Source organism: Haemaphysalis longicornis, unplaced genomic scaffold (genome assembly GCF_048455015.1).
Source record: "Haemaphysalis longicornis isolate Haplotype H1 unplaced genomic scaffold, Haemaphysalis longicornis Haplotype H1 scaffold_12, whole genome shotgun sequence".
NCBI classification, from domain to species: Eukaryota; Metazoa; Arthropoda; class Arachnida; order Ixodida; family Ixodidae; genus Haemaphysalis; species Haemaphysalis longicornis.
In genome coordinates, this window is record NW_027526225.1 from 75,241,417 (window position 1) to 75,254,771 (window position 13,355).

The following is a 13,355-nucleotide window of genomic DNA, read 5'->3' on the forward strand; positions in this document are numbered from 1 at the left end:
TTTGGTTTGGGACATAGAAACCGGAAGTTACTCGATGCGTTAGCAGTACTGATATTTGGTGCACGTGCTTATAAGCACACTCAACTTTCGAAGGGGCTCTGCCCACGTGCAGGCATCGTTCAGCCTACCTTCCCATTTTTGGGTTTTGCAATGCGATTCACACTTTTTGAAATGCTTTGTAGTGACGTGTGTTTAGAGGCTTGCCTGTGACTCCGACTCCATTTGCAGTTTTACGCATTCTGGACAAATTAATGCCTTCTCATTAAAATTTAAGCAAGAACTTGACACACGTACCACCCATGTCTGCCCACAACACGGCAACGGACGTATTTCTTGAGGTCACGCTTTGGCGTGACCTCAAGGTTAAAGAGTTAAAGAAGGTTAAAGAGTATGCCTAAGCATATTCCCACGAGATGAGAAGGCGAAAGCGCTTCTCTTGGTTAAATAGTTGATACAAAGTGGTTTCCCTGTTTCTACGCCCTGACTGGAGGCGAGTGCAGTGACGGAGTTTTGCGCACTGAGTTTTGGCCGATCTACAAAAGATGGAAGGCAGCGTTTGTTTGATTGGTGCGTAACGAGGCAAACCCGGGTGGTGATAGCGGTTTCAAAATAATTGACTACGAATGTTATTTTCTGGGGAAGTGTCAGCTAGACGATCATTGCCTTCGGTAAAACATTAGAACACATGATGCGGCCCATTTGATGGACTGCCAAGAACACTGCGACACGAAGGCTTCTGATCAGAAAACGCTTCAAGTAAAAACGTTACCCAAATCTGTCTGCATACATATTTCATTTACGCATTTTAGGTTTTATTTGAATTGAACTAGCTCCTGATTTACGAGCTCCAAACAAACGCGTTCGTAGCCGAAATTTCATTAGCTTGGTACAGTGTGCCAGTCGTTCAAACTCTTGGCTAGACATCAACCACGGCCCCAGTAACTGAGCCCTTAACTTTCGGTTAACAGCGTGGCTTTCATTGAAGGCTATAGCGTCGATGTTCGCAGGCATATTGCCATTCATCTTGAACGGGTGAACGGTGACATCGTCGTCCAGCTTGACGATCACCGGCACGTTGGGACAGCGGTCTGCCACCCATTGCATACCGCTCACCCACTTGGGAGTTATGGTCCTGTAGCTGTTTCTAACGGGAACACCACTAGGTCGCCAAGGGCGTCCGCCTCAAGGTTGAGCCATGCGTCGAGGAGTGGGTCCTTGGCACGGCGACCCACAAAGAACACGGCGGCCCAGTTGAAGCGTCTCGCGGCCGCCTCCTCGACGAGGGTGTCGCGCAGGAGCGCCCGCCGTCTCCATTCTCGTGAGCAGGCGTGCACGAAGAACAGGACATCGATGCCCTCACGACAGCGCGCTTCCACGGCCCAGCCTCCGCGGTGCGGAAGCCGCGTCGCTTCATACTGCTCGCCCTCACGTAGAGCAGCCTGACCGACTTCGTGGCTCCAGTATTCGATGTGCTTCAGATTCTCGTCCTGAAGCAAGTCCTTCAGCGCTATAAAATTCCCCAGCTGGAAGAACGCGAACACGCTCACGATCGTGGTGAGGATGAAGACGGTATTTCGCCTGCGGGACAACTTTCTGCAGGCTTTTTTCATGGTGAAGTCTCGGAATGCGAAAACCAAGCGACCGACCGCCATTTGGGTGATGATTAACACAATGATGATAATGATGATGGCCTTCTTTGGCAAATAACCACTACTTGCTTGAGGAATGCCCAAAAACGCATAACAAATCCAAGGAAACCTCACAATCAATAAGGACATAGGAATGCAAACTTTGTATATGCAAACTAAATGCCATTGAGGGTCATTTTAATTTTTTAGATGCATGGAATTTTTCGTGTATTGCTGCAGAGCACTGCCGGGTATGTTTCCGAGTTGTTCGGGTAATTCCTCACATGCCCTCTATTGATCTTTGGTGCATACGGGCGCGATTTCGAATTCGTTGCTTGGAATCGCATTTGTAATTGTGTGCGATGGTGGTTTTGGCTGCGTCGGATTCTGCCATGTTCCGCATGTGTTTGGAGTACCAGCTTGTGTCGAAATACTTCTAATATTTGTACTTGGACTGTTCTTTTTCTTCATTATATGCATTTTATTTGGAAGCAAAGGTATTTTGGTATTTTTAGTTCACTTTTACGTGCACGCACCATAAAAACGCGCTTAGAGTTTGACATCACACCTGAAATGGCGGACTTGTGGGCATGTTTGAACGAAGTATCACCCAAGAAGGTGGCCGTGTACTATGTTGATGGTTTACACTTGGGAGGTATACTTTACGCTATGGAGTCAAAAGAATACCACAGTACGATACGCATCGCCGGGCACAGAGGCCTGGCTTGCTGAAGAATATTGCTGAATGTGACACACAGGCTATCGATAATGTCGCCGCCAATGCACATGCGCAGGGGTTGTCCTGCCAGTGCTCGTCACGCTGTCTGAGGACCACTGAGCACCCCTCATGAGTTCAGAATTTAATGCGACTCACGCCCTATGAACCGCGTCGGTTTGAGTTGCAAATCCCAGTAAATTCCCTTCGTGGGTATTTTAACACGAGAGTTTTGTGCCCGAGTACACCGAGATCTCACTCTCGTCATATTCGTCACGGAAGTGACGTCGAAAGAAGGAGGAGGAGGAATCAACGTTTATTGAGCCCAAAAAGAAATCGGTGGTGCACGCTGGCACCAGAGGGGGTGGTTCCCTCCCATCGCTCAAGGGGTTGGGGATTGCGGGTGTTGTGGGGAAAAGGAGGAGGGGGGTCTTGAGTTCTGTACACTCTGCGAAGATGTGCGGCTGGGTGCCCCTCTCTCTTTTGCAAAACGGACAGAGCGTATCGTGTTCTGCGGGGTACATGCGGTTCATCAGTACGGGATGCGCAAGCGATCCCTCCTGCACTCAACGCAGGATCGTCTGCTGTTGCCTAGTCAGTTTTGGGTGCGGTGGTTCTGGCAGTCTGCACCTCTCCTCTCGGTACATCCGGGTAATGTCCCGAAAGCTGGTAACCGGGTGCGGTAGCTCTTCTGGCTCGTGCTCGGCCCGGATTGACATTTCTCGTGCATGGTAGTCGGCGATGGTGTTGCCTCCTACCCGAAAGTGAGCCGGGACCCACACGAGCTCTATGGCTCTTCCCGGTGGCTTGCACTTGGATAGAATGGCTTGGGCCGCGGAGGAGATTACCCCCCTGCGGAAGCTTCCGTACGCTGTCATTGAGTCGGTGACCACGGTGTCCACGCACGGCTGTGCGAGTGCCAGGGCCACGGCCACTTCCTCTGCAACTGCGGGGTATTTTGTCTTCAGGGACGCGCTGACGATCAGCCGGTCTCTGGACGTAACTACCGCCGCTGCACGGTCGCGGTGTGTTCAGAGCGAGGCGTCTGCGTAGAGGACCCTGGGGTTGTCTTCCAGTTTCCGGGCCATTGCCTTGCCCGCGCGCTGCGCCTCTCGTCGTCCTTGCCCGGCGTCATGTTCCGGGGAAGGGGTTTCATCTGAATGCTCATCTTCCAGTCTTCCGGAAGGGCTGCCTTGATGGGTATTGGCTCGATCTGCCAAACTATCTTGCGTAGGACGGCTCGTCCGTGCTCCGTGTGACTGAGCCGGATTCTCTGATTTGAAAGGTGGGCTTCGATGAGCTCCTTCACCGTGTTCTGCGCGTCCATGTCTAGCAGCCTTTGCGTGGACGAGTATATGGGAATTCCGAGTGCTTGCTTCCTTGCCTTGCGAAGCATCGTGTTTAGGGTATCCCTATTTGCCTTCCTCAGCTGGAGATACCGGGCGGAGTAGGTAACCCGCGACACGACGAACGCGCGTACCAGGCGCATGGCATCGTCCTCTTTCAGGACTCAGTTTCTGTTAGATACCCTCCAAATCATACTGAGTATTTGTTCGGATGTAGTCGTGATCTTTTTGACGGCGGCGTGTGCCTTGCCGTCGCTCTGAAGTAGTAGGCGGAGAATCCGAATCGGCTGAGTTGGCTTGATGGCCGTTCCGTCGATGGTGATGGTCATGTTCGGCAGCGGCTCCTTCTTAGTTTTCCCCGGTTGGATCATGAGCAGCTCAGATTTCTGGGGAGCACAGTTCAGTCAGCGTGACTTAGCGTACTCGTGCCCGGTCGTTGCCGCCCGCTGCAAGGCTTCCTCCATCCAGGCATCGGACCCGGCTCGGGCCGTCCACACCGTAATGTCGTCGACGTAGAACGCGTGTTCCATGCCTTCGATTTGCTTGCGTAGATCGGGCAGGGGCAGCAGGGCCAGATTGAAGAGCAGGGGCGACAAGACCGACCCCTGAGTGGTTCCCCTATCGCCGACCTCGACAGGGTCCGACTTCTCGTCCCCTATCCTGATGGTCGCTGTTCGATTTGACAGAAAATCTTTTATGTAGCCGAATGTCTTACGGCCGCACCTGGTGTTGTTCAGATTCTGCAACACGCTTGCGTGGAACACGTTGTCAAACGATCCTTACAGGTCGAGGGCGAGTATCCCGCGCGGCGCGTGCCTCGTTGCCTACTTGACAACAAGCTCGTGGAGTTGGACCACGACGTCTTGGGTGCTGAGATGGTGTCTGAAGCCGTACATCGTCTCTGGCATCTGATCTGTTTCTTCGAGGTGCTTCTGCAGACGGCGAAGAACCATGCGCTCGATCCCCTTCCCCGCGCAGGACGTGAGGGAGATGGGCCGCATGTTGTCTATCGTGAGGGCTTTGCCGTGCTTTGGAATGAAGTGGACCTCGGCTTCCTTCCATTCCTTCGGCAACGACGAGCTCTCCCAGGTTTCATTGATGTGCTCTTGTAGGCCGCGGGCCGCTGCACCACTCATTTTACCGAGCAGTTTCTATGTTATGGCGTCCATGCCGGGGCACTTCTCTTATTGCTTTCGTCTATCACTGTCCAAAATTCCGTCATGGTAAACGGCCTGTCCAGCTCATCGTTGTCGGGTCCTTCGTACATCTCGGGCACCGGGTACTGGTCCTGCTCTTCCTTTAGGTACCTCGCCTTCAGGTCTTCCATGAGCCTGCAGCCGTCTCCCTTGTACGTGTTCAATACTTTGGTGAGGTTGCGAGTTGTCTCAGTTTTGGTACTCAGCGGGTCGATCAAATGCCTCAAGAGACACCACGTCTTCCGCGCCGAGAGCTTGCCCTGCAGGCTGTCGCTAGTCTTCAGCCAATTTTCCCTGCATAGCTTGGCTTTGTGCTCGGCGATCTGTATGTTCAAGACCGCAATGCGTTTGACCAGCTTTCTGTTGTGTCTCTGACGCTTCCACCGCCGCGTTAACGAGTGCCGTGCACCCACATGTGGTTCAGTCTGGCGTCCACGTACGGTACCTGCGGCGTCTTTGCGAATTCCTGGGTGAATTTTTGGAGGACCATCTTCTGGTCCCTCGTCCATTCGGTGTAGGTTTGTTTTCTTTCGGCTTGTGCCGACTCTTCCTCGGACGCCGCGTCTTGTTCTTGGGTATACGTCCTCATCTTGTCCCAATCCGTGATCCGCGCCGTCCCCAGCACAGCACGATATCGGGAGCCTCGGATCGTGATGCGGATCACGGTGTGGTCAGACTCCAGGTCCGCTTCTTCGCTCCTCCAGGTCACGTCTAGAGTGCCCGATAACCACGACAGGTCTGGCGTAGTGTCCCTTGCGGCACTGTTGCCTCTCCTGGTGGGTATGTCCGGCTCGTTCAGGAGGGCCATCTCGTGATCCTCCATTGCCTTGGCCAACGATTTTCCTCTCTTCGACTGAAACTTATAGCCCCACGTTGTGTGAGTGGCGTTAAAGTCGCCGAGGATCAGGAGCGGCCTCGTCCCCGCCAACCCTTTCGCCTGGCTCACGATGCGGTTAAACTCGTACTTCCTTTGTAACGGCAGGCAGTACGCGCTCATGACGAATAGACTGCCTGGGTTGCCAATTTCTCTTGCATGAATTTCGGCCAGCGTGTGCTCGCACCCGCCCTGCGCCGTGACGTGTTCTTTTGCCGCCACGTTGCTGCGGTCGAGCACCGCCGTTCCGTTCTCTGTGGGGTATGTGTAAGTGACGTACCCCGGGAGTCTTGGTTTCCCGTTTGTTTCATGTAGGGCTATTATATCTGGCTTCTTTTCTTGCCCGTCAATGTGTAACAGCAGTTCCGCTTCTTTATTGCGAATTCCGCGGCAGTTTCATTGGGAAATTACGGTGGTGTCTCCCCTGCTCTTCTTCCTGTGCTTCTTACTTGGCCTCTGCGTCATCCTCCTCGGACGTCTCGAGTCGACCGCGCCTTTTCGCGATCGCATCTTTGATTCTCTCGGACCGCTCCTTTTTCCAGGACGCAAAACGGTTTGTGGCTACTTTTCTTCCTTCAGCCCGCTCCTTTTTCAGCTTTTTCAGAGACGCGAAACGGTTGCTCACCGACGTTGTGGCTTCTTTAAGTTCTAGGCACTCGTGCTTCACCGAGAGAATGTGAAGCTGACTCTGGGCAGCTTTGAGTCGGGCGTCCATTTTGCCTAGCCTTTCGTTAATTTGGGTAATTGCGAACAAAATTGCCGTAAGCTCTCCTCCTCGTGGGATCTGTATCGTTGCCGTGGTCACGGCCTCTGCGGCCACCGCTTCCTCTCCGCTCGCGGGACCCTCTTCGGCGTCCATCGCCTCTTGATTGTTGTATGTACGTTGCGTGGACCCAGCCGCTCCCGCCGTCCGCCCTAGGCGGGGAGAGGGGGATCCATCCGCGCCACCTTGCGCAAGCCTCCGGCATTGTTTGTCGCCGTGGTGTTGTTTTGCGGTCTTGCATTTCCCTAGCTGCCGTTACTCGCCAGCGTTTCAATCTTGCTCATAAGCGCCCGTATTTAGGCATTTTGCTCCAGGATCTGAGCGTTTTGGCGCTCTATGATCCTCTTAAGCTCTGCCACGTCGCTACTGTCCTTTTGCGGACTCGCTTGTGAGTTAAGGTGTTGGGAGGCGGGGAGGGGTGGGAATGCGGTGTCGCTGGTTCGAGCGACGAGAGACCTGTTGGTCCAGCCCACCTTTTTCTCGGCCATCCCTCGGCGTCCGGTTAACTCGTTCCGGAACTTCGAACTAGCCCGGTAGCTCGAACTGGTCCGATGTCTCGAACTGACCCGGGACACCGAGGTGCCCTTGGTTTTTGAACGGGACGTGGTCCGCGATCCGGATCTCCCGCTCTGCAGGGGTTCACCGTCTCCCAGCAGCGCTTGCCGCCTCCGTTGCCACCCCCGGATCGTGCGTTCGATCGGGAGCGACTCTGGCGGTCGTTTTCGCCGCTACTGTTGTTGCTGGTGCGGACCGGCGTTTGTGACCGGCCCCCTTGTTTGGAGGCGCTACGGCGGGGTCCGCCTGCAGGACCTCTTTTGTCTCGGTTCCTTCTCCCAGCGTCTTCTTCCTCCGCTCGGCGCCGTTCCCAGCGCCGCCGGCGGACGGCGTAGGGCGTCTTGAAGCGGGCTTTACAGGTCTTTTCCGCGGTCAGGTGTTTGCCTCCGCACAGGCCACACTTCGGGACACATGCGTGGTCTTCGGCGGGGTTGGAGATTCCATACCCTCGGCAGATCTTGTTCGAAGGATCCGGGCACACAACCCGCCGCGGTGGCTCAGTGGCTACAGCGTTGCGCTACTGAGCACGAGGTCGCGGCTTCGATTCCCGGCAGCGGCGGTCGCTTTTCCGATGGAGGCGAAAAGCAAAAATGTCCGTGTGTACGAGATTTCGGCGCACGTTAAAGATCCCCAGGTGGTCAAAATTAATCCGGAGCCCTCCACTACGGCGCGCCTCATCGCCTGCGTTGCGTCGGCGCGTTAAACCCTACAATCAATCAATCCGGGCAGACGTCCATTCTGTGGCCTACTCTTCCGCACGCATAGCATACGTCAATTTGTTTTTTGTGCAACGTGCACTCCGTGAGCAGGTTGCCGTATCTAACGTAATTGGGTACTTTGTGCCCTTCGAAAGCGATGACGACCGATCGGGTCTTACCGATTCGGTTTGCCTGTAGGGCTGTTGGGTTATGCTTGTGCACAACATTGTCCTGAATCTCCTGGCCCGTATCCTCGAGCGGCATACCCCTTATGACGCCCTTCACCGTGCCGTCCCTTAGCGAAAAGTAATACGTTTGAAATACGTACGAGTACGCTTGAAGTGCACTTCAAATATGCTTTGTATTTGTAAATGTATTTTAAGTGCATTAAAAACTGCATTTTCTAAATTTTTAGTAAATATTGAAAATACATTATTAAAAATGCGGGAAAAATACAGTGCTTTTAAGTACCCTCCAAATAGATTAAAAATGCACTGAACCTCACGAATGTGCGCTTAAGGCATTCAGAATATATTGAAAATGTATTTCTTCCCGCCAAACGATCATGGTGTAAATGCACTGTAAATATTATAAAAATACACTTACCTAACTACATTTAGAGCAGCACTCTGAGTATGCTTTAAAAGTGTGCTGACGCATGGAAATATACTCCGAATATATTCGAAATATATTTCAAATGCCTCTTACGTTTGCGGAACGAACATGGTAGAAATACACTCTCAATGCATGAAAAATACTTACTGAAAATACATTTTAAATGTATTCATAAAGCTTTGCCGAAATACATTTCGAGTACACTACAGGCGCTGCTTCAGTTGCTGAATTGTAAGATTCACGTAGAGCATATCTGAAGTGCCGGATAAAATACATCTCAAATGAATAAACGTACTGAGAATTTCTCCTCGTAGTTTACTTATAATAAAAGAAACTGAGGGAGATACTTTCACTTACTGCGCTGTCTAAAGCAGACATAACCCTGCGTATTAGAGAGAAACTCGGTGTACAAATACGTAAGCGGCGGTGTTCCAACGCACTCGGCAAAGCAAAAACATCGAATTCAACGAGTTGTACGAAAACATTTGCTCTTTGCCAGCGTTGTTACGACGGTATCGTTGTGGAGGCTTGGAAAATTTTCTTTTTCTGAAAAATATTCCCCTTAGATGGACAACCCTGGCTATGCTTGCGAGGGCGAGTTAGCTCGGCGCCTCTCACTGCCGCTCACTACCTCCTCCTCTGTGCCCGGCACCTGCGGCGCGAGTTGAGCGGCGCGCCCCTCTTTCACGTTTTGTCTGCCTTCGCTGCGTTTCTTAAATTCTTTTGCCTGTCCTGTCGTGTTTACGGATTCCTCAACGCGCGGTCGTCGAGTGGACGCAGTCTCTGCTTGGACGGCGCGTTGCAGCGGCGTTGGCCATCTAGCCAAGGTAAGAACGATATACCGGCTATTTGCGCGTACGGTGTCGCACTACAATTAATGGACGTATGTTTGCCTTGCAATCGAAGAGTGCTAATGCCCTTTATGAAATCCACACGTAGTTGTTAAGCTTACCTCCACCTGCGAGCAAGATTTCCTACCGTAACTACGCCGTGCAAGGGAATGTACCCACAAATGAACGACAGCAAGAAGACGCAAAAAAAAAAAAAAAGATTTTTAGTGCTTTCCTTTTTGCGCCTAATTTTTAGCTCGGGCCCTGCTGAGTGAACGGGGGACTGTTGCTACGAGTTTCCTTGTAGATCGAGTTATTCCGTTCTGAACTTATTGAGGACTAACACTTGCATTAAACACATAACAGCCAGGAACGTTTTTAGCACAACGTGTTCACAGAAAGTCCGCCGTCCATGTTTACGCGCTTGAGAAATTTGCGAAGTGTATCCAGGGACGCAGCTTTCTTTTGTTTTCTGTTCGAAGCAGCCGCTCACAGCTGCGCATGTTCGCAGCAGCCGCCGTACGGGGAAGGAACCCAGTTTGTGGCATACATGCATCCGACTGATGCGCATGGCCGGGCCATACGGCGAGAATCCGAGCAGCTTTCGCGATTTTTGTCTGTCGCATGTCGCCATTCTGTCAACTAAAGCCATGAAAGAGTTTATACCGTCTGTTTCGAAGTGACCAAAAGTGTTAAAAGCGACCCACGTAATCTTCGGTGCAAGTGGCAGTAGCGAAAGTGCTTCATGCCCAGGGAATACAAATGATTTGTCCATCTAAGACAAACTGTATGAGAGTAGCCGCTAAGTTACAATCAGTTTCTGTTCCTACCGCCACCCAGAACCAAGAACCAGCAAAGGAAGGAAGGAGAAGGAAGGCGGGTGGGGAGGGGGACTTCGAGGGAGGCAACCAGTTCCCCGCACGAGACCCCTCGGTTCCCGGAACGGGTCCCCCGGCCGGGTTCGTCGCTTCTGTTCCTTGATTGCTCCCCCAAAACTTCGCGAAACTTCAGGACGTTGGACCCTTCCTCTTTTGTGTTTCCTAGCAACTTTTTCCCTCCTTGCTGTATTCATTTCGTAGCGCATTCACGAACACGTGTGCGCGTTCCGAGAGGCCCTTCGGCCGCTCGTGGTCGAGTGACAGACACGCGGAACCCGACGCGTTACCGCTGGACCACGCCACCGGAGAATTTCAAAAATGTGCCCAAGGGCACCGAAAACACCGTGGGCTGCATGGCGGTTGTGTGTGTTTAGAAGCCGCAATTGCCCATTTGCGTCTAAAGGGTGTACTTAAACGAGCTTCTTTTAGGTGTCAGGAGTATTTATGAAGCAACTACTTTTTACTTGATGGTCCCTGATGCTAACAGGTGTTTATCTTTTTTTTGTATGTTAAAGACGAGAGCATTTACAATTATTTTCCGCGTTTCTCCCTAATTGAATTATGACGTTGTCTGTGTACAGCAAAAAGTATAAAATTACCTGCCGGTGATGTGCTGCGGAGAGCAAAAAAATTACATGTGTGTGCAAGCACAAATACACGTTTTCTGGCGTTGCTTATTTTAATAGCTTCGGTTAGGTGCCTACGATATGAGAGCATGTTATTTTAAGGACGGCGTGAAATTTTTCTTGTTTTTCGAATTAACCTTACTTTGCCGTTCCTTTGAAAGCATTGTTGAGTGCACACGCCAATCTAATGACATTTATGTAAGCTTTCTACTGCAATCCTGCCCATGCATTTTTAAATTGTTTCGCTGCGAACTATTTTTTTAGAACGTAATCTCCGAAGGTGACGCCGAAATATGGAACACATAACAATAATTGTAGTTCATAAGATTACTGCTTATCTTATTTTATTAGCGTCCTGTGAGGTCACAGACCAGTTTTGTCCAAATTAGTTGAAAAACTAGAATTGCCACCACTTGGAGTTAACCCAAGCGCCTAAGAAAGAGAAGTAGCATAACTCTAAGAACTCTGTTGCATGTTTGGTAATGTTGTTATCTAAGCTCTGTCTTTTTTCCCCCCTAATTTTCGCTAATTTTTATCCGTAGACAATGTCCAAACATAAGCCTCCCGCCCCCCCCCCCCTCCTCCACCCACCATTCTTTCTTAAAAATGGTATTGAAGATCCGATGCCGCATGACAATATAAACTATGCTTACCATTACATAAATTGTCTTACGTCCTTCAAAGGGGCATTGATTTCACGGCGGGTTTTTTTTTTTTCTTTGAACGGGAAACTAAAAAAACCCTTGCTCGCGAGGGACGTTGGCACGGCTAGAGAAAAGGCCTGATTGATTTGACATGTATTTGCCTCTAAAAAAGTGTTTCACTAATATTTTCCCATTTTCTTTTCACTGCAGGTGCTGGTGAAATTTCCCGCGTGGAGAATCCGAAGTACGAAGACTTTGATGCACAACGCTTCATCTGCGCTGGCTACCGAGGTGGCTGAAGGGCATTCATTCCTGCTGCTTAGTAATGGCAAAATCGGCCACTCGACTGAGGTGTACAATAAACAACTTTCAAACTGCCAATTTGTGCGCATACATGCTGCTCTTTTCAGTCATTTGCTGGCCCGCATTCCGAGCATGGCCGGTTTACATTTTCACAATGGAGAATATCTTTAGCCTAGTGCCTATTAAACTTTTTGAAACCACAATATGATAGTTTCTAGTTGAACGGTAACAATTCCCCCTAATACACATTGCCATGGCATCTCTCATTGTATTTAGGTTTTATTTAGTATACACTAGTAACACATTTTTAGTGTATTCGAAGCACTATTTTCTGTGCATTTAAAATGCACTACTAATACATTTTGCACGTATTTAAAACTACATTTTCTGGGCATTTTTAATGCATTTAAAATGCATTAAATATATATTTTTCATGCACTGGTTATGTATTTTTGAGGTACATTTTAAATACATTGTAAATGTATTCGAAATGCATTTCGAATGCGGACAAAATAATGCAGAATAAATACAAAGTTAATATATGTATTAAATGCATTCAAAATACATTAAAAATACGGCATCTTTTCGCTAAGGGGTGAGGGGCCGCTTCGTGTGCACTTACTTCGTGCGCCGTGCCGCGTATGTCGATCCTTTCCACGGCAGGATATCGGTCGGCGTGCTCTCTCTTGGTGGTGCTCACCACAACTATATTCTGCTGGAGGTTCAGGCACACGACGTCTTCATTTACTTCGTTTGCGGGGATCTGTGCCGCGGCCGCAAGTGTACGACTTAGTTCAACACAGGTCACATCGCTCACACGGAGCCCGCCTCGTGGGCGCAACAAGATCTTCATATCGCCGCGCGGCAATTCTGGCATGCGCGCACCCTTCAACCATTTGCCCTTGTTTATACATTTCACCGTTGAGTGACGTGTATCGCTGCTGGTGGCGCCACTGCCGACGTTGTCACTCCGGATGTTGACTTCAGCCGTTGCCTTGGCGCCATCTTGGCTCGCTCGAAGTACGGGCGGTAGTATTAACTGGCCCACGCCATTTTGCCTTACTCTCTCGCCGACAGTTTTTCAGCCGTGCGATCTTGTGCACTGTTCCGGCGAAATTTCGACGCCGTACACCTCTACACGCATAGCTGTAGCCATTTTAGGGCAATGCTCACATGCGTAATCACCGATGGTTCGGTGTTTCGCTGGCGGCTTCGCCGAGGCCTGGGCTGGGCCTACCACTCCCCCGGCCGAGGCCGAAGTCGACGTTAGGCCTAGCGGCGGGCGCTCCTCGCAGGCACAAAAAAAGTCCTCTAAATAAGAAAGAAGTATTTCCCTACCTCGGAATTTGGGTTTCCGGTGGACCACACAACTTCATACATCCGGTCGATGCACTTTCAAACAGCTGCGGTCCAATTAACCGGCGCCCCCGCACGGGGCACCTTGAGCAATCTTGGTGACGGTACTGGCGATACCGCGGACCCCGAGCCCCCAAACATAAGCTGGATCCAACCGTGGCGATGTGTTTATAGGTGGAGGGTTAGAAACCACGAACGGTGGCCGTCGGAGCCCAGGGCAAGCTCCGGCGGATGGGCTCCCTGTCTGTTCACCAGGCAGGGAGCTCCGGGACCTCTTTGACTACCAGGGTAAGGTCAAAGAAGAAAGTACCCCAGTTTCCCTGCTTTT